This window comes from Hypanus sabinus, unplaced genomic scaffold (assembly GCF_030144855.1).
Source record: "Hypanus sabinus isolate sHypSab1 unplaced genomic scaffold, sHypSab1.hap1 scaffold_352, whole genome shotgun sequence".
Taxonomy (NCBI): domain Eukaryota; kingdom Metazoa; phylum Chordata; class Chondrichthyes; order Myliobatiformes; family Dasyatidae; genus Hypanus; species Hypanus sabinus.
In genome coordinates this window covers 400,271-419,391 of record NW_026781253.1, presented here as the reverse complement: position 1 = coordinate 419,391, position 19,121 = coordinate 400,271, and the positions used below count along the sequence as shown (strand labels likewise).

The following is a 19,121-nucleotide window of genomic DNA, read 5'->3' as shown; positions in this document are numbered from 1 at the left end:
ACTTGCCTATCACACATTCTGTGGGTCAGACACATGGTCAAGCACATTGCACAACGTTGCGGAACATCTGCTCACTTCCACCGGATATCGATCTCTCGGTTCACAGCTTTTCTGCGTCTCTGTTGCAAAGGCCGGTCGTGTGGTTTCACTACACTTTCTCCCAGTGACTGCAAACTCACCAGCTGTCCAGAGTCCTCTCTCCCCACCCCTCCCTCCTCTGTTCTACCTCTGCTCTCACACAAACTTATCATCTCTGAGGCAGATACAATGTCCGAGACTACAGGAACGCTGTGGTGCCGGTAAATGCTGAAAAGACAGAGTGGGAGTGTGGAGGGAGATTCGCTCAGTTTCTGAATCCGTTATTGTGTTATTGGATTGTGCGGCGGCAGATTCACTCTGAGTCTTACTCCGGGAGTGTGTGATGGGGCGGTGTAGACGGGAGCTTCGCGCTCTGGCTTACCGCTGGCCTGTGTAATGGGACGGAACGGAAGGAGACTCACTCTGTGACTGACCCCGGGAGTCAGAGATGCGACTGTATGAAAGGAATTTCGCTCTGAGTTTAACACAGATGGTGTGAGATGGGATGGTGTTGAAGCAAATTCGCTTGTTTTCTAGCGCAGTTTTTTGAGCTGATATTGTGTTTTCGGATCTTGACTCTGTGTCTGATGCCGGGAATGTGCTTTGGAAAAAGCGTTATTGAAACTTCTCTGTATATCTGTCAACAGGATTATTTGATCGGGCATTGCAGAGGGAGCTTCACTGTTTCTCTCATCCGGAGAGTCTATGATATCGGACAGTTCGGAGAGATCTTCACTTTACTACCGAAGTCGTGAATATGTGATGGGCCGATGGGAATGATTCCCTATTCTCTGTCTGACTACCGGCGGATGTAATGGACGCTGTGCGGAGAGATACACTGTTTATTCGACCATTTTCCAGAGCAGATGATGGGGCGAAGCAGCATTGCTCTAATTCTGTTTCAAAGCGCCCTGAAGTAAGTTCAAAAGACGAAGAGGTCTGTCTGAGCCACAGAGAAGATACATACACACCGGACTGAAGCTCCCTCCACTCCACCCTAATTCATAATTCAGGGGTCAGACACAGCGTGCAGCTCCCTCCACAACCTCCTATCACACACTCCCGGGTTCAGACAAGAGAGAATCTGCCTCCACACCCTCCAATCACACACTCCCGGGGTGAGGCACTGAATGAAATGATCTTCTACACCGTCCAATCACACTATTCCGGTCTGAGATACATGCTGAAGCTTCCCCCACAACGTCCTATCACACATTCCCTGTGTCAGACACAGAGTGAAGCTCCCTCCTGACCGGACCGTAACACACTCCCGGGGTGAGACACTGAATGAAAGGTTCTTCCACACCGCACCATCACACATCCCGGGGTCAGACACAGAGTGAAGCTCCCTCCACATCGTCCCATCGCACACTCCCGGGGTCAGACACAGAGTGAATCTCCCTCCACACCGTCCCATTACACAGTCCCGGGTTCAGACTGAATCTTTATCCACACCGTGCCATCACACTCTCCTGGGGTCAGACACAGAGTGAATGTTCCTCTACACCGCACCATCAAACATCCCGGGGTCAGACACAGAGTGAACCTCCCTCCACACCGTCCCATCACACACTCCCGGGGTCAGACACAGAGTGAATCTCCCTCCACATCGTCCCATCAAACACTCCCGGGGTCAGACACAGAGTGAATCTCCCTCCACACCGTCCCATCACACATTCCCGGGGTCAGACACAGAGTGAATCTCCCTCCACACCGTCCCATCACACACTCCCGGGGTCAGACACAGTGAGAATCTCCCTCCACACCGTGCCATCACACTTATGATCCTTGCTTTCTAAACCTCATGTGTGCTGTCAGCTTCCACCGGACTAGATTGTCCACCTCACTGGTCACCCATGGAGGCTTCATATTACCATTCTTTATCTTACCCACAGGGACAGTTTTACGCTAACCTCCTGCAAGAGAGATGTAAACATCGAACACATTTAAATAGTACACTTCCCTGCAGAAACTTCATCCTAATTCACACCCACAAGTTCTAACCTCATAGCCTCACAATCTGCCGTCCCACAATTTAAAAATGCTATCCTTTTCCTTGAGGGAAATGGAGGGAATTAAACACTACATCAGACCACGGGGGTGTGTGATGCAACGGTGTGGAGGGAGATTCACTCTGTAACTGACCGCGGGAGAGTGTGATGTGACGGTGTGGAGGGAAATTCAGTCTGCGTCTGACCCCAGGAGAGTGTGATGTGACGGTGTGGAGGGAAATTCAGTCTGCGTCTGACCCCAGGAGAGTGTGATGGCACGGTGTGGATAAAGATTCAGTCTGAACCCGGGACTGTGTAATGGGACGGTGTGGAGGGAGATTCACTCTGTGTCTGACCCCGGGAGTGTGCGATGGGACGATGTGGAGGGAGCTTCACTCTGTGTCTGACCCCGGGATGTGTGATGGTGCCGTGTGGAAGAACCTTTCATTCAGTGTCTCACCCCGGGAGTGTGTTACGGTCCGGTCAGGAGGGAGCTTCACTCTGTGTCTGACACAGGGAATGTGTGATAGGACGTTGTGGGGGAAGCTTCAGCATGTATCTCACACCGGAATAGTGTGATTGGACGGTGTAGAAGATCATTTCATTCAGTGCCTCACCCCGGGAGTGTGTGATTGGAGGGTGTGGAGGCAGATTCTCTCTTGTCTGAACCCGGGAGTGTGTGATAGGAGGTTGTGGAGGGAGCTGCACGCTGTGTCTGACCCCTGAATTATGAATTAAGGTGGAGGGAGCTTCAGTCCGGTGTGTATGTATCTTCTCTGTGGCTTAGACAGACCTCTTCGTCTTTTGAACTTACTTCAGGGCGCTTTGAAACAGAATTAGAGCAATGCTGCTTCGCCCCATCGTCTGCTCTGGAAAATGGTCGAATAAACAGTGTATCTCTCCGCACAGCGTCCATTACATCCGCCGGTAGTCAGACAGAGAATAGGGAATCATTCCCATCGGCCCATCACATATTCACGACTTCGGTAGTAAAGTGAAGATCTCTCCGAACTGTCCGATATCATAGACTCTCCGGATGAGAGAAACAGTGAAGCTCCCTCTGCAATGCCCGATCAAATAATCCTGTTGACAGATATACAGAGAAGTTTCAATAACGCTTTTTCCAAAGCACATTCCCGGCATCAGACACAGAGTCAAGATCCGAAAACACAATATCAGCTCAAAAAACTGCGCTAGAAAACAAGCGAATTTGCTTCAACACCATCCCATCTCACACCATCTGTGTTAAACTCAGAGCGAAATTCCTTTCATACAGTCGCATCTCTGACTCCCGGGGTCAGACACAGAGTGAGTCTCCTTCCGTTCCGTCCCATTACACAGGCCAGCGGTAAGCCAGAGCGCGAAGCTCCCGTCCACACCGTCCCATCACACACTCCCGGAGTAAGACTCAGAGTGAATCTGCCGCCGCACAATCCAATAACACAATAACGGATTCAGAAACTGAGCGAATCTCCCTCCACACTCCCACTCTGTCTTTTCAGCATTTACCGGCACCACAGCGTTCCTGTAGTCTCCGACATTGTGTCTGCCTCAGAGATGATAAGTTTGTATGAGAGCAGAGGTAGAACAGAGGAGGGAGGGGTGGAGGAGAGAGGGCTCTGGACAGCTGGTGAGTTTGCAGTCACTGGGAGAAAGTGTAGTGAAACCACACGACCGGCCTTTGCAACAGAGACGCAGAAAAGCTGTGAACCGAGAGATCGATATCCGGTGGAAGTGAGCAGATGTTCCGCAACGTTGTGCAATGTGCTTGACCATGTGTCTGACCCCGAGAAAGTGTGATAAGCAGGTGTGCAGGGAGCTTCACCATGTGTTTGACCCCGGTAGTGTGTGATGGGACAGTGTAGAGCAAAGAACAGAAAACCGTACATCACGGTAAAGGCACTTCGGCCCACAATGTTCTGCCTACCCTTATACACTGCCTCCAATATAACCAACCTGCGTAAATTCCTCCATATACCTGTCTAGTGGTCTCTTAGATTTCACTAGTGTATCTGCCCCCACCACTGACTGAGGCAGGGCATTCCTCGCATCAGCAACTCACTGAGTAAAAAACCTTCGGCTGATATATCCGATCTCTAAGAATATTTTCCAACAGTTTTTCCACCTCAGTCGTCTGGCTCACTGGTCTATAATTATCCGGACTATCTCTGCTTACCTATTTGAAGAAGGGTGCAAAATTCGCCTCCCTCTAATCGTCCGGTACCATTCCTGTGGACAACGAGGACATAATGATCCTATCCAGATGCTCAGCAGTCGCTTACCTCGCCTCGTGGAGCAGCCTGGGGTAGATTCCGTCAGACCCGGGGACATACCGTAAAAATGCATTTTAACAACACCAGCACCTTCTGTCCCTCAACATTAACATGCTCCAATATCAATATGCTGACTCATATTGTCCTCACCGTGATCAACTTCCCTCACATTTGGTGAATACCGAAGGGAAGTATTCAATGAGAACCTCGCTCTTTTGCTCAGCCTCCAGGCTCATTTTCCCACCTTTCTCTCTAATCGGTCCTACCCTCACACCTGACGTCCTTTTGTTCTTCACATAACTGAGGAATGTCCTGGGGTTTTCCTTCACCCTACTCTCCAAACCTTCTCAAACCCCCTTCCAGCTCTCCTCAGCCCCTTCTTGAGCGCGTTTCTTGTTATCCAATATTCCTCAATAAGCCCATCTGATCCATGTGTTCACAACTTCATGTAAGCTCACTTCGTCCACCTGACGAGATTGTCCACCTCACTACACAACCATGGAGGCTTCATCCTACCATTTTTTATCTTACTCACAGGGACTGATTTACGCCAACATCGTGCAAGAGATACCTGAACAACGAACACATTTCCATATTATACTTCCCTGCAGAAATTACATTCCAATTCACTCCCGCAAGTACTAACCTCATCGCCTCATAATCTGCCATCCCACAATTTAAAAATGCTATCCTGTTCCATGAGGGAAATGGAGGGAGTTAAACACTCTAACTGACCACGAGAGGGTATGATGCAAAGATGTGGAGGGAGATTCACTCAGCGTCTGACAGCAGGAGAGTGTGAAGGATGGCGTGGGGGGATCTTCGCAGGGTCACTGACCCCGTGTGTGTGTGATGGATCGGTGTTGATGAACATTTCATTCACCGTCTCACTCCGGGAATGTGTAATGGGACAGTGTGGAGGGAGATTCACTCTGTGTCTGACCCCGGGACTGTGTGATGGGACGGTGAGGAGGGAGATTCACTCTGTGTCTGACCCCGGGAGTGTGTGATGGGACGGTGTGGAGGGAGATTCACTCTGTGTCTGACCCCGGGAGTGTGTGATGGGACGGTGTGGACGGAGATTCACTCTGTGTCTGACCCCGGGAGTGTGTGATGGGACGGTGTGGACGGAGATTCACTCTGTGTCTGACCCCGGGAGTGTGTGATGGAACGGTGTGGAGGGAGATTCACACTGTGTCTGACCCCATCAAATAGTCCTGTTGGTAGACATTCAGAAAAGTCCCAACACATTCTCCCAAAACACTTTCCCGGGATCAGACACAGTGTCAAGATTTCAGAACACAGTCCCAGCGCATACTAATTCGGCTAGACACTCTCCCTCTCTCTCATCTCTCTCTCTCTCGTTGTCTCTCTCATTCTGTCTCTCTCATCCAGGCACAGACACATCCGCGACAGCACATCTCCTCCCGCACCACCACCCCTTTATCACTACCCTCACCCCCATTTCCGAAGCCTCCATTTCGTTCCATCTTCCATCTTCCCCACTTACTTACTGTGGAGGATGTTACTTATCCCCACTGTCCAGTCAGCGGTGCCTCTCACGGAACCGGTACAGACGGCCCGGTCGCATTTCAGTCCGTTGAACTTGAGAGAGAGGGAGGAGAGAAGATGGGGTAGAGAGGGTGGGGAGACAGAAAGAGAAGGCTTCGTGAGGAGGGCAGTGAGATAGAAAGGCAGAAGAAAGAGAGGGAGTAGCGGTAAAAGAACAGAATCGGGTGTTAGTGAGGGGTGAGTGTGGAGCGCAGAGAGAAAATGATAGACAGCAGGTGATGGAGAGTTTTTGAGAGAGCTTTTGAACTCCGTCTGCTGGGCCGACACCACTGCTATTTTTATTTTTATTTTTTCCTGTCTGTATGCCGGCCCAGTCAGTGTAACCGCAAGTTTTCAATACTTCTCTTAAATACTGACAACCCACAGCTTATGTTCGAATGGGTGAAGAGAGTCGAATCTCAGACACCGCGGAGAGTGTGTTAGTTTCCTGGAAACTTCAATATCTAAATATATGCATTCTTTGATAAGTTCTACATGGTCTGAAAAGGTCAATCTGTTGTTCGTTTCTGTAGCTCGGTTACTTCTTTGGGTGTTTCTGGCTTGTCCCGAGGCCTTGGTTTCTAGAGCACAGAGGGCCTGAATAAACAGGAAGTTGTGGTCGGCGATGGGGTGCTGTTTGCAAACCTATCTGACAGTAAATGCAAAATATCCGCCCGAGAGAGGGAATAGAAGAAAATAAGAGAGAGCTCGAGAGAGAAACCAAATTGATTCCCTCCAACAATCCACCCTCTCTGTTTCTACCCCACTCTCTACATTATCTTTCACTTCTCGCTCTCCACTTCTTTCAGTGATACCCCTTTCTGACACCTTTCTCACGATTCGCTCTCCGCCAAACTCTAACTTTGCATTACACACCCTCCCTCTTTCTCCCCCAATCTTACTGCTACACCCACCCCGCCACTTTCATCTCTCCAGACCACCCTCCTCAAAGACTCAATCTCCCTCTCCCCCAGCACTCCCTCCCCTTGATCTCGTGTTCTTTCTTTATCAGCAGCCCATCCGGTGTTTATCTGAGTCGGTCTGACCCGTTTGTCAACACAGGCTTCCTCTGACAACGGTTACTTCCCATCGCTGAGCTCAGAGACGCAGAGAAACCTCCACAGGATGGACGACAGCGAGACTTACATGAAAATGCAGATCGTAAAACCCATCTCACCGTCTCCATCGAGTGGTAAGTGGGGCAGAGACAGAGGGAGAAAGTTTCAATCTCTTTCTAACTCGGGGAGTGTGGGATGCGGTGTTGTGGAGGGAGATTCACTCTGTGTGTGACCCCGGGAGTGTCTGATGGGACGGTGTGGAGGAAGATTCACAATGTGTCTGATCCCGGGAGTGAGTGATAGGACGGTCTGGAGGAAGCCTCACTCTGTGTCTGACCCCCGGGAGTGTGTGATGGGATGGTGTGGAGGAAGTCATACTCTGTGTCTGACCCAGGGAGTGTGTGATGGGACGGTGTGGAGGGAGATTCACTCTGTGTCTGACGCCGGGAGTGTGTGATGGGACGGTGTGGAGGGAGATTCATACTGTGTCTGATCCTGGGAGTGTGTGATGGGACGGTGTGGAGGAAGCCTCACTCTGTGTATGACCCCGGGAGTGTGTGATGGGACGGTGTGGAGGGAGATTCACTCTGTGCCTGTCCCCGGGAGTGTGTTATAGGACGGTGTGGAGGGAGATTCCCTCTGTGCCTGGCCCCGGGTGTGTGGGATGGGACGGTGTGGAGCAAGCCTCATACGGTGTCTGCCCACGGGAGTGTGTTATGGGACCGGGTGGAGGGAGATTCCGTCTGCGACTGACCCCTGGGAGTGTGTGATGGGACGGTGTGGAGGGAGATTCACTCTATGTCTGACCCCGGTAGTGTGTGATCGGATGGTGAGGAGGGAGATTCACTCCGTGTCGGGCCCCGGGAGTGTGTGATGGGACGGTGTTGAGTGAGATTCCCTCTGTTTCTGACCCCTGGAGTGTGTGGTGGGACGGTATGGAGTGAGATTCCCTCTGTGCCTGTCCCAGGATGTGTGTGGTGGGACGGTGTGGAGGAAACCTCACTCTGTCTGTCCCCGGGAGTGTGTAATGGGACGGTTTGGAGGGAGATTCCGTCTATTCCTGACACCGGGAGTATGTGATGTTATGGTGTGGACGGAGATTCACTCTGTGTCTCACACGGGGAGTTGGTTATCGGACGGTTTGGAGGGAGATTCATCCTGTGCGTGAACCCGTGAGTGTGTGATCGGACAGTGTGGAAGAAGCCTCACTCTGTGTCTGACCCCGGGAGTGTGTGATGGGACGGTGTGGAGGCAGTTTCTCTCTGTATTTGAGCCGGGAGTGTGTGATGCGACGGTGTGGAGGGCGATTCACTCTGTGTCTCACCCAGGGAGTGTGTGATCGGACGGTGTGGAGGGATATTCATCCTGTGCGTGAACCCGGGAGTGTGTGATCGGACGGTGTGGAGGGAGAATCACTCTGAGTCTGACCCCGGGAGTGTGTGATGGGATGGTGTGGAGGGAGATTCCTTCTGTGCCTGACCCCGGGAGTGTGTGATGGGACGGTGTGGAGGGAGATTCACTCTGTGTCTGGCCCCGGGAGTGTGTGATTGGACGGTGTGCAGGGAGATTCACTCTGTGTCTGACCCCGGGAGTGTGTGATGCGACGGTGTGGACGGTGGTTGTAGACGTGCAGTTCTAATTTTGGGCACCGACCGGAAGCATTCGTAGACTGTCTGAAATCTAACAAGTGTTTCTTGAAATATCTCACTGTGTAAATTTCGCTTTTGGCTATTGCCCAAAATTCATAGTGTAAATTGGGCCAGTATAAATAACATAGAACATCGAATAAACAGTACAGGTCCTGAAACACTGTTTTCCATATAACCACCCCCCACATTAAATTCCTGTCTAGTAGTCTCCTAAATTTCACTAGTGTATCTGACTCCACCATTGACTCAGGCAGTGCATTCCACGCACCAACCACGCTCTGCGTAAAATATCCTTCCTCCAATATCCCCCTTCAACATCGCTGCCATTACCGTAAAGCCATGTCCTCATGTATTGAGCAGTTGTGCCCTGGGGTAGAGGTGCTGGCGGGCCACTCTATCTATTCCTTTTATATCTTGTATAGCTCTAAAATGTCTCCTCTCATCCTTCTTCTCTCTAAAGAGTAAAGCCCTAGCTCCTTTACACTCTGATCATAATGCATGCTCTTTAAACCAGGCAGCATCCTTGTAAATCTCTTCTCTTCCATCTCCAATGTTTCCACTTCCTTCCTATAGTGAAGCGACCAGAACTGGACACAGTGCTCCAAGTGTGGCCTAAACAGAGATTTATAGAGCTCCAACATTACCTCGCGAACCTTAAATTATATCCCTCGGCTTATGAAAACTAACGACCCATAAACTTTCTTAAGTACCCTATCTAACTTTGAGGCAACTGTCTCGGATCTGGGGATATGTACCCCCAGATCCCTCTGCTCTTCCACACTAACAGGTATCCTGTCATTTACTTTGTACTCTGCCTTGGAATTTGTACTTCCAAAGTGTACCACTTCACTCTTCTCCAGGTTGAACTCCATTTGCCACCTCTCAGCCCCCTTCTGCATCCTATCAATGTCTCTGTGCAATCTTCGACGATCCTCCACACTATCCACAGCACCACAAACTTTTGCGACGTCTGCAAACTTGCCAACCCCCCCCTTCCAGCGCCACATCCAGGAGTTTAATAAAAATCACGTAAAGTAGGGATCCAGAACCAACATGCTCCGGAACATCAACCTCACTCATATTTTCCTCACCGTCATCAAGTTATCTCTCATTGGTAAATACCGATGGGAAGTATTTATTGAGTATCTCGGTGACTTCCACAACCTCCAGGAACACCTTCGCACTTTCTCTAATCGGTCCTACTTTCACTCCTATCATACTTTTGCTCTTTACATAATTGAAGGATGCATTGGTATTTTTCCTTTACACTTCTATGCAAGGCTTTCTCGTAGCCACTTCTTACTCTCCTCAGCCCCTTCTTAAGCTGTTTGCTTGTTACCCTATATTCCTCAATAGCCCAATATGATCCTTGCTCCCTAAACCCCATTATACTTCCTTGCTCTACCTGACTGGACTTTCCACCTCACTTGTCACCCATGGTTCATTCACCTTATCATTCTTTATCTTCCTCACCGGGACAAATTTATCCCTAATATCCTGATTCCTAAACATCGACCACATGTCCATTGTATATTTCCCTGCAATCGCATCACTCTAATTCACACCTCCAAGCTCTAGCCTCATAATCTGCCCTTCTCTAATTAAAAAATTGCCTGTCCTCTCTGATTCTATCATTTTCCATAATAATGCTAAATCCAGAGAGAGGTGGTCACTGTCTCCAAGATGCTCACCCACTGAGAGATCTGTGGTCTGACCTGGTCCGTTACCTAATACTAAAGCTCGTATGGCATTCCCGCTTTTCGGCCTGGGAAGATACTCTGACAGGAATTCGTCCTGGACACACTATAGATACTTTTCCCGTCCAAACCAACGGACAGTTAAAGGGTTACCTCCGTCTGCAGCAGTATGTTTGACGTTCTCATCGAGGAACCACAGTCAGTGTACACCAGTAATAACATCACCAATTTTGAAGTAGCAGAGAGGCTACAGAAATACACATTACGTAAATGGACAAATGTGCAGCAGATAGATTACTGTGTTGGAGAGTGTATGGCCATGTCCTTTGATAGAAAAAAATATATAAGAGTTGACTATTTTCTGAATGGAGAAATTTCTACGGGACAAAGGGAACTCGTGCAGGATTCCGTTAGGATTTATTTGCAGGTTCAGTCGGCACTGAGGAAGGAAAATGTGATGTTAGTTGTACTTCGGAGTACGGGAATATATAAGCAAGGACGTAATTTTAAGTCTGGATGATGCTCAGGTGAGGCCCAGTTTAAGTGCTGTGAGCATTTTCGGGCCCCTGATCGAGGGAAGGATGTGCTTACACTGCAGAGGGTTCACTGGAGATGCACAATAATCATTCGGTGATTGAAAGTCTTGTTATACGGGGAACCTCTCACGGTTCCGGGCCTGTGGGAACTGGAAATCAGAGAATAAGGGATGCCTTGAGGGTGCCTCTCTATTCTGAGACGTATCCTCTGGTCTTTCACTGTCCCACCAGCGGGAAACTCCTCTCCTCGTCCTCTCGAGCAAAGCCTTTCACCACTCGAGAGGTTTCGATGAAGTCACAACTCATTTTCTTAATCCCGGTGCAGGCCCAGAGTCATCAGACGATTTTTATGGAATCAATCTCTTGCTCTCCTTAGAACCCTCTTCAGCTTCAGCACATCCTTTACTAAAGAAAGCGCCAACAACCGTTCACAATACTCCACGTGAGTTCTCACCAATGCTTTGTGAAGTCTCATTATGACATCCTTGCTTTTATATTCTAGCCCTCTTGAAATGAATCCTGATTTTCTATTTACCTTCTTCAAACTGCAAATTGACATTTATTGAATCCCATTCAGCCTTAGATTTTTTTTCCGAATTTTCTCTCCATCTAAAGAAGAGGATCTATGCTCTCGGCTTACTGAAAACAGCCTGCCCCTCCACCTATCTTCAAATCCTCTGAAAACTTCGCTACAACGCGATCGGTTCGATCATCCAAATGATTATCATACAAGGTAAAACGTATTGCTCCCAACACAGACCCCTGTGGAAAGTGATGAGCCACCGGCAGACAAACAAAAGGTCTCCGCTCATTCCCACTCTTTGCCTCCTGTCACTGAAACACCGCTTTGTCCATTATACTCCGCACATTAAAATTCATCACCTTCACTCCTCTATTCATCTGCTTCGATGGGGTCTACATTTAACGCGGCAACTCAGCCAATTGACTGCAATGTTGCCCCTCAACAGCCTCTCCTCAGTACACATTACCTCTGTTTGTCAACAAGTTTCCTCATCTGCAGTACTATTTTCAGCCAATGCAGATCCTTCTGCATTGAAATGTGTGCAGACCAGGACAATATTTGCACTGATCCCAACGATCTGATTGCCACCTTTGTGTGAGTTCTTACCACCATCCGCCTCCGCAACCTCTCCAATAACTGTTCTGGATCTCTGTCTCCCATATATCTGTAACTTTCTGAAACCCATGAGTGTAAACTGTATTACCTTCCTGGTACTTGCCTGACTAGCACGTGGCACGGGTGGCAATATTGGAGATCCTCCCCTTTAACCTAACTCCCTGTATCCTCTCCTCACTTATCCTACCCATGCCATTGCTAGCTAATTGGAACACGGTCAGACACTCTCCACACAGGGCCTTGGGCCATCTGGACAATTGCAATACCTACGTCATGCTGCGGTTTACTGAGAACAGCTCAGCTTTCAGCACAATCATTTCCTCAGTTCTTATCAACAGGCTCCAAATCCCGGGCAGAGCATCTCCCTCTGCAACAGAATGTTTGACTTCCTCATGAGGAAACCACAGTCAGTGTAGATCGGTCATAACATTTCCGATCAACGAACAGTGTTGAAGTAGCAGAGGGGCTACAGTGGGGTTTATACAGGGTAGGAAAATGGGCAAACTAGTGGCCGATGTGTTACAGTGTCTGGAGGGGCTGTCATGCAATTTGGTTGCAGAAATAAAGGTGGAGACTATTTTCTAAATGTAGAGAAAATTCAGCAGTTTACGGATAAAAGTGATTTGCGTATCCTCGTGCAGGATTCCCTCAAAATTAAGTTACAGGTGTAGTGGGTGGTGAGGAAGGCAAATACAACGTCAGTATTCAATTGCAGTTTAGGAGAAGATAAAGCAACGACCAGAAACTGGCTTTAATAATCCCTGAAATTTGGCCTCATCCGGTCTTTGGCAGAGCATTCACAGATGCAGGACTCCCTGTCTAAAGGCATATTTCCTCCCTACCTCTGTTTTGAGAGGGTGCCCCTCAATTCTGAGGGTGTTCACTGTAGTTCTGCACCCCCCCCCCCATACCAAAGGAAATGACCTTCCGTATCCACACTGTCTGGTGCTTTCAGCATTCGGTAGGTTTCAATGACGCTTATCCCCCACCCCACACACGCTCTTCAGCCTCTCTCCGTTAGCTCGTTTGCGTGACTGTATCTAAAGTGTTCTACATTCTACTAATGTCGATGATATCAGGGGACTCTGCACTGGCTCATTAACGGCCTTCCTCTGGAACGCTGTCACCCAGTTTCCTGTGTCCACCTTGCGTGTAACTGCCTCTCTATAAGTCATATCTGTCACCCGGCAAACCTGTCGAATTATTTCAATATAGCGGATGTTAGCATCTCAGAGTATCTATAGAGAGCCCAGAATGTTGACCAGCTGCACATTTTGTCTCTCCAGGATAGGTCCACCACGGGTGCAATCTCCTTTTTCTCTCCACCGGGCCCTGGACCATTGCACAACAGCAATAGTTACGTCAGGCTGCGGTTTATTGTCCGTAGCTCAGCGTTCAGCACCATCATTTCCTCAGTTCTTAAAAACATGCTCCAGTTCTTAAAAAATGAGCAGACTTTAAACTAGAATGGTTGGGGGGTGGGAATCAAATTGAAGAGACTAGGAGCGAATGGATAGTTCACAAATAGAGGAAGGTAGAAGACAGAATGTGAGGGAGGATAGGCTGGTGATAGAGAAGTGGATCGCTCAAACCGAAGATCTAGGGGAGTAGGAAGAAATAGATAATATAGTTGTTTTGCACCGTTAGGGATAAACAGCAAGAGGTGAAGAGCTTCTTAAATGCATCTGCTTTAATGCAAGGAGCTTTGTTAGAAAGGTAGATGAGCTTAGAGCATGGACTTATAACTGAAATATGATGTTGTGGCTATTAGTGAAACATGGCTGCAGGAGGGGTGTGATTGGCAACTAAATATTCCTGGATTTCGTTGCTTCATGTGTGATAGAATCTAGGGCACAAGAGGGAGAGCTGTTGCTTCTCAGATAGAATATTACAGCGGTGAGTTGGCAGGATCGATTAAAGGGCTCGTGCAGGGAGACTACTTGGGTGGAATTAAGGAATGGGAAAGGTACATTAACACTTATAGCGGTGTATTATAGACCACCTAATGGGGACCGAGAATTGGAGGAGCAACTATTTCAGGACATAGCAGATATTTGTAGTAAGTACAAGTTTGTTATTGTGAAAAATTTTAATTTTCCACACGTAGACTTGATGGCCAATTCTGTAAAAGGGCTGGATGGTTTGGAGCGTGTAAAATATGTGCAGGATATTTTTTTCTGCAGCAATACATCGAGGTGCCAACTAGAGAAGGGACAGTGTTGTATCTCCTGTTAGGGAATGAGATAGGTCAGGTGAAGGATGTATGATCTGGGGGGCACTTCGGGTCCAGTGATCACAATACCTACCATTAGTTTCTATAAAATTATGGAGTAGCACAGGTCTGGGGACAGGATTGAGATTTTTAATCGGAGAAACGCTAACGTAGAGGAGATGCGAAAGGATTTGGAAGGAGTGGAATGGGACAATTTGTTTTATGCGAAGGATGTTATAGAGAAATGGAGGTCATTTAAAGGAGAGACTTTTAGCGTACAAAACCTTTATGTTCCTGTCAAGTTGAAAGGAAAAGTTAAAAGTTTGAGAGAGGCATGTTTTTCAAATGCTATTGGAAACTTGGTTCGGAAAAAGAGAGAGAGCTACAATAAATATAGGTAGGATGGAGTAACTGAGGTGTTCGAGGAATATGAAGAATATAAAAAAGTATCCAAAGAAATAAATTAGAAAAGCTAACAGAAGATGCGAGGTTGCATGGGCAAGTAAGGTGAAAATAAATCCGAAGGGTTTCTAAAGTTATATTAACAGCAAAAGGATAGTGAGGGATAAATATGTCCCTTAGAGAATTACAGTGGACTCTTGTTTTTTGCAGCCGAAAGAGAGGGGGGAGATTTTGAACAATGTATTTTTATCGGTATTCACTCAGGGGAAGGATATTGAATTGTGTAAAGTAAGTGAAACAAGTAAGGAAGTTATGGAAACTATGACAATTTAAAAGGAGGAAGTACAGGCACTTTTAAGGAATATAAAAGCGGATAAATCTCCGGGTCCGACAGAAATATTTCAAATGTCATCAGAAACGGGGATAGTGCCGGAGGATTGGCGTATTGCTCATGTGGTTCTATTGTTTAAAAAGGGTTCTAAGGTTCTAAGAGTAAACCTGGTAATTATAGGCCTGTCATTCTGACATCAGTGGTGGGTAAGTTAATGGAAAGTATTATTAGAGATGGTATATATACTTATCTGGATAGGCAGAGTTTGATTTAAAACAGTCAGCATGGATTTGTGCGTGGAAGGTCATGTTAGACAAATCTTATTGGACTCGTTGAAGAGGTTCCGAGGAAAGTTGACGAGGGTAAAGCAGTGGATGTTTTCTATATGGACTTCAGTAAGGCCTTTGACAAGGTTCCACACGGAAGGTTAGTTAGGAAGGTTCAATCATTCGGTATTAATATTGAAGTTGTAAAATGGATTCCACAGTGGACTGAAAGGAAAATGCCAGAGAGTAGTGGTGGATAACTGTTTGTCAGGTTGGAGACCGTTGACTAGTGATGTGACTCCGGGATCTGTACTGTGTCCAATGTTGTTTGTTATATATATTAATGTTCTGGATGTTGGGGTTGCAAATTGGATTAGTAAGTATGCAGATGATACTAAGAAAGGTTGTGTTGTTGATAATTAAGTAGTTTTAAAAATCTTGCAGACAGGTTTAGGCCAGTTAGAAGAGTGGGCTGAACGATGGCAGATGGAGTTTAATGCTGATAAGTGTGAGGTGGCACACTTTGGTAGGAATAATCCAAATAGGACATACATGTTAAATGGTAGGGAATTGAAGAATGCAGTAGAACAGTGGTCCAGGAATAATGGTGCATAATTCCCTGAAGGTGGAATCTCATGTAGGTAGGCTGGTGAAGAAGGCTTTTTGTATGCAGGCCTTTATAAATCAGAGCATTGACTATAGGACTTGGGATGTAATGTTAAAATTTTATAAGGCAGTTGTAAAACCGAATGTGGAGTATTACGTACATTTCTGGTCACTGAATTATAGGAAAGATATCAATAAAATTGAGAGAGTACAGAGGAGATTTACTAGAATGTTACCTGGGTTTCAGCACCTAAGTTACAGGGCAGGATTGAACAGTTAGAAATAGTTGTGTGAACTGAAGATTTGCTTGCTGGCTGATGAAGTGAAGGAGCTGCGCACCGCAGGCCGGTGTGGCGTGGCATCCAAGCAGGTGTCTGTGCTGCCCCCCAGTGGTCGCTTGGCAGAAGACAAGTCTCCGTTGCGGCCGACTGCTGATATCAGTGGTATTCATTTGGCTCAAGGCCTCCAACTGCATTGGTATGTTTTCTATTTTATGCATATTATTTGTGCTTTCTGCCGTGTTTCAATGCTGTTATTGTGTTTTGCACCTTGTTTCAGGAGTAACGCTATCATCTTTCGCTGTTTTCATGGATGTCCTTGCGCCGTTCTGACCTGTTACGCATATCTCCACTTGGCCATTTTAACTCGTCTCTCCCGCCCAGAGGCATACAAACTGGTGAACCTGTCACTGAGCCGCTTGGCCACAGGGGGACGCTGTACTGGGTCTGCATGTTTAACCTCTTTGAATCTCCGGACTGTCACCCAGTTTCCAGCGAACTGAACATTCGGTCTATTTTCCTCCCAATACGACCTGACAGAGAGTCATCGTATAACGACAAAATGATGAGAGGCATTGATCGTGTGGATAGTCAGAGGCTTTTTCCCGCAGCTGAAATGGTTGCCACTAGAGGACACAGGTTTAAGGAGCTGGGGAGTATGTACAGAGGAGATGTCAGGAGATGTCTTCTACTCAGAAAGTGGTGAGTGCGTTGAGTGGGCTCCCGCTGACTGTGGTGGAGGAGGATACAATTGGGTATTTTAAAAGGTTTTTAGACAGGTACATGGAGCTCAGAAAAACTGGAGAGCTATAGATAACTTAGTAATTTTTTTAATGTAGGGACGTGTTCGGTACAACATTGTGGGCCGCATGGCCTGGATTGTGCTCTAGGTTTTCTATGTTCCTATGTTTCTATCTTTATTTTCTCTTGCTGATGAACCCGCCTTGCTGAACCGTTGTTGTTCAAACAAACGCGAGGCACTGGTTTATAATACACACATCTCCCGCTTCCGAACTCTGATTGGAGGCTGTCCCAAGGGGAAAATATATATGAGCCTCTGACACCGACTGTCAGACCCAGAGCAAGACTCCATGCCATCCATTCACACACTCCCGGAGATAGACACTTAGAGATGCTCCCTCACCAACATTACGTCACACAAATTCGGGGTCAGGCAAGGAATGAAGCTCCTTCCGCGCTATCCCAACGTTTTGGGAAAGGAGAGAATCTCGCACTCACAGTCGCATAACACAATTCCGGAGTCAGACAGTGATTGAATCTCCCTCCACACTTTCGCATCACGTGCTATCGGGTTCACATAAAGACAGAAGATCGCAACAACCCGTCCCATCACACACTGCCTGGTCAGATACAGAGTGAATCTCACTCCAAAGCATCCCATCACACTCCCCCGTGGTCAGACACAGAGCGAAACTCCCTCCACACCGTCCGATCACACATTTTACGGAGCAGTCACAGAGAGCAGCTCCCTCCACACCGTTCCATAGCAGACCCCCGGGATCAAACACGTGATGCTCCCTCGACACTGTCCCATCACATTATTTCGGGTACAGACACAAAGGGAAATCCCTGTTCCCCATCCCTTCACACACTCACGATTCAGATATTGTTTAGTTCAACTGCAACTCCCCAGCTCAAAAGCAGCACAATCGCATCACACATTACCCAAGTCAATAGGAGAGCTAAACCCCCTCCGTCCTCCACTCTCCCGTCTCAGCAATCCCCAGCGCTCCGTCATCCCAGTCGTCTGGAATTCTGTCCCGGATACTGTGAGTGCGCGTGACAGGATGTGGATTATTCAGCGCACACGTGATCCCAGTTTTAATCACCGACTCCAAATCCCGGACTGGGGTCCGTCCCGCTGCAACCGGATGATAGACTCCCTCATCCGGAAACCACAGTCGGTAGCAACGTTACCGAGCAACAGGTTGTGTTGAGGAAGCAGCGGGGCTGCAGAAGGGTTCAGATAGAATAGGAGCCTGAGGAAAGACGTGGCAGATAGAATACGGTGCCGGGAATCCTATGGTCATGCAATTTGAAAAAAAAGAACGAAATCATAAAATATTTTCTAAAGGGATGGAATTTTTTTTTGACCTAGGCAACCTGTTCATATTCTATACCTTCAGAGAATGGTCTGGGTCAATTCTGAGCCGGCCCAAGAATCCCCTCATAACAAGTGTCTATACAAACGTTTGAACAGCAGGACTATTTAGTATGTATAAATAGCATATCTGAAGTTAATAAATGGGTGATGAATACTTAATTAATTTTTCAGAGATCCAAAATCTATTTCAATATTTGCGGGTCAAATTCGATCCGGCGCAGCCTCAATGTACAAACTTCTGTAGCACCTGTACAGAAGTATAAACCTTCAGGGTGCTTTCACTGTTGTCAAATGTCAAAACGGGTCAAACATGACCGGCACAGTGTGTAAGGGTTAAAAACAATCTGCGGTGCAGAGGGATTTGGGAGACCTCGTGCAGCTTTCCCAGAAGTTTAACCTGCAGCTTGAGCCGGCGGTGAGGAAGCAAATGCGATGACAGCATTCATTTCGAGAGGACTGGGACGTAAAAGCATTGACGTCATTCTCAGGTTCAATACGTCACTGTTGAGGTCACATTTGGAGTTTTGTGAGCAGTTCTCGATCGCTTATCTCACAGGGGATGAGAGACATTGGAGAGGGTTCACGGGAATAATAACGGGATTGGACGTGGTATTAGAGGAGAAGTATTTGACAGCTCCGGGAGACAGAACACCCACTCACAGCGATTCAGGAACAACTTCTTCCCCTGCGCCCTCACATTTTTCAACGCATTAGCAAGAACTGCGGTGTTTATTAACATTTACAGTTTACATTAATTGTACATCTTTTTTGCCCCGTACTGATGCTTCAGAAGAACAAATTCCAGGGGTTATTAGCTTCAGATAATAATTGAAATAACGATTCCGGTGGAAAACATCCGATAGGGTGGACAGGACACTTGGCACGCTGGTCTTCACCAGTCACAACGACTACAAGAGTCTGGAGGTCACG

General features: G+C 47.5%; 1 protein-coding gene across 1 annotated transcript in view; it reads right to left on the bottom strand.

The window, feature by feature from the left end:
• LOC132388570 (uncharacterized) overlaps positions 1–19,121 on the bottom strand; it is a 64,288-nt gene that overhangs the window by 12,942 nt on the left and 32,225 nt on the right. The window lies entirely within an intron of this gene.